This window comes from Rhinoderma darwinii, chromosome 12 (assembly GCF_050947455.1).
Source record: "Rhinoderma darwinii isolate aRhiDar2 chromosome 12, aRhiDar2.hap1, whole genome shotgun sequence".
NCBI classification, from domain to species: domain Eukaryota; kingdom Metazoa; phylum Chordata; class Amphibia; order Anura; family Rhinodermatidae; genus Rhinoderma; species Rhinoderma darwinii.
In genome coordinates, this window is record NC_134698.1 from 68,979,626 (window position 1) to 68,982,674 (window position 3,049).

The 3,049-nt window shown below is 44.5% G+C and overlaps 1 protein-coding gene across 1 annotated transcript in view; it reads right to left on the reverse strand.

Moving 5' to 3' along the window:
* The window catches only part of BTBD6 (BTB domain containing 6), a 552,040-nt gene that overhangs the window by 548,890 nt on the left and 101 nt on the right, over nt 1–3,049 (reverse strand). The gene's annotated exons all lie outside the window — the stretch shown is intronic.

The following is a 3,049-nucleotide window of genomic DNA, read 5'->3' on the forward strand; positions in this document are numbered from 1 at the left end:
CATCTACAGAGGGCACTGTGGCAGCATCTACAGAGGGCACTGTGGCAGCATCTACAGAGGGCACTGTGGCAGCATCTACAGAGGGCACTGTGGCAGCATCTACAGAGGGCACTGTGGCAGCATCTACAGAGGGCACTTTGGCAGCATCTATGGGTGGGTGTGTGGCATTATCTACAGAGGGCACTGTGGCATTATCTACAGAGGGCACTGTGGCATTATCTACAGAGGGCACTGTGGCATTATTTACAGAGGGCTCTGTGGCACTATCTTAAAAGGGGCTGCCCAATCTTGACATTTGTGTGTCTGCCAACTGAGCCGCCGGACTGCATTTAGCGACACTTAAACTGGAAAACAGGATTGTTCAAATGCGGCCCATCAACTTCTATTTTTTTCTATATGTGGGCCACTTACCCGGCCGAGTCCATACGCTGTGGAATTGATGCTTTTTTTCCGGACGAATAAACGCAGCAGACTACAGTAGCAGCATAGTGGATGAGATTTAAAGAGGCTCTGTCACCAGATTTTCAAACCCCAATCTCGTATTGCAGCAGATCGGCGCTGCAATGTAGATAACAGTAACGTTTGTTTTTTTTCAAAAACGAGCATTTTTGGCCAAGTTATGACCATTTTTATATTTATGCAAATGAGCCTTTCTTATGTACAACTGGGCGTGTTTAAAGTTATGTCCAACTGGGCGTGTATTGTGTTCGTTACATCTGGGCGTTTTTACTCGTTTTACTAGCTGGGCGTTGTGAATAGAAGAGTATGATGCTGACGAATCAGCATCATCCACTTCTCTTCGTTACCACCCAGCTTCTGGCAGTTCACAGACACACAGCGTGACCTCGCGAGATCACGCTGTGACGTCACTCACTTCGTCCCACAGGAACTTCATCGCGTCGGATGAGCGAGGACACGCTGTGTGTCTGTGAACTGCCAGAAGCTGGGTGGTAACGAAGAGAAGTGGATGATGCTGATTCGTCAGCATCATACACTTCTAGTCACAACGCCCAGCTAGTAAAAGAAGCAAAAACGCCCAGATGTACACACACAATACACGCCCACTTGGACATAACTTTAAACACGCCCAGTTGTACTTAAGAAAGCCTCATTTGCATAAATATAAAAATGGTCATAACTTGGCCAAAAATGCTAGTTTTTGAAAAAAAAAAACTTTACTGTAATCTACATTGCAGCGCCGATCTGCTGCAATACGAGATAGGGGTTTTAAAATCTGGTGACAGAGCCTATTTAACAAAGCTCAGCCACACACTGCGTAAAAATTCAGAGCAGAAATTGACCTGCGGTGCGTATTTTTCAGACCGCAGAATGACAATTCCTGCTACGGAAAGTGGACTGAATTGCTGAGTTTTTCAGTGGAGATGTCACCATCTCCTATCATTGTGAAAAATGCCGCAAAATACACACCATTTTCTGCCGTACAAAACCGCAGGAAATGGTGCGTTTTTGCCGCGACGGAATGTCTGCGTTTTTCAACAGAATTGCTGCAGAAATCTTCTGTAGCAATTCTGTTGTGTGTGGACAAGCCCTAAAGGGGTAATCTCTTCAAAGACATTTATGGCATATCCTTGTTTTACCGTCCCCCGCTGTCGATGCTCTCCGGCCATGGAGTTACAAGGTGGTTGGGAGTAAGGAAACAGCCAAGCAAGCTAAGGTACGCTGTTTCCGCAACTCCCATAGAAATGAATGAAAGTTTTAGAAACAGCGTAGCAAAGCGAGCTATGGTGTTTCCAGAACTTAGGAGCTACGGAAACAGCGTAGCTTGCTGCACTACACGTTTTCCGTAACTCCCATTAATCTCTCAGTGGGCTCGACTGTCTCCGCACTCCCGGCCACCTTGTAACTAAGGCCCCATGCCGTATTTTTCATCAGTAATTACGGACCCATTCATTTCGATTGCCCACGGACACCTTTCAGTATTTTTACGGATGGGTGTCCGTGCTGAAAAAATTATAGAACCTGTCCTATTCTTGTCAGTAATTACTGCACAGACTCTCCCTTAAAAGTCTATGGGAGCTTCCGTAAATACGTACAGCTACGGACGTGCATCCGTGTGCCGTCCGTTTTTACGGAAGCGTTGCTATGCAACATGCTGATGACATAATTTGCACGTTCCCTCTGTTTGTCCGGATCCGTATATACGGATGCAATACAGACCGTATTTACGGACACCCTTCCGTATATACAGATGAAATACGGATAGCTACAGATCCGTATTTACGGACAGTATTTCGGGATAGATGGAGGAATCACCGTTTTTTCCAATTTCAGCCCCTAAATAATGTTTTTTTAGTTTCCCAGTACATTATATGGTACTTTAAATGGTGCCAATAGAAACTACAACTCCTCCCGCAAAAAATAAGCCCTCACACCAGTTCATTGACGGAAAAATAATAAAAGTTATGGCTTTTGGAAGGCGGGAGTGAAAAATAAAACAGCAAAAAAATGGCTGTCCTGAAAGGGTTAATAATTCTCCGCATTGCTGCCATTTTATATATCCTAAGGCTACACTCACACGAACGTAGCCCACCTCGGACTTGAAAAACTGCCATTTTCCACGTCCGAGGTGGACCCGTGTGGGCCACGGAACCCCCACAGATTAGTCTATGGAGGGATGCGTGACACGCAATAAAATAGGACATGTCCTATTTTTCAACGGAGCGTTCACACGCTCCATTGAAACGACGGTCGTGTGAACGGCCCCATTGAAATGCATCGGTCTGTGCGACGGCCGTTGTTTTAACGGCCGAGATTCACGTTCGTGTGAATGAGCCCTAATGCTATATAATAACTAGCCTGCATTATATATATTATGACTATGATAAATACGATAACAGTATCATATATAATAACAGGAACATTGACATATTGTCCTGCTCTGCAGTGCTGGATGGATCCGATGCTTGTTTAATGTATCGGACGTTTTGCATGACGAACTTCAAATAAATGTGACTAGTATTCAATATTGACTTTTTGGTGCAAAAAAAATTAATAAAAATATCACTTCTGCCAAAATTATTTTCCTTAC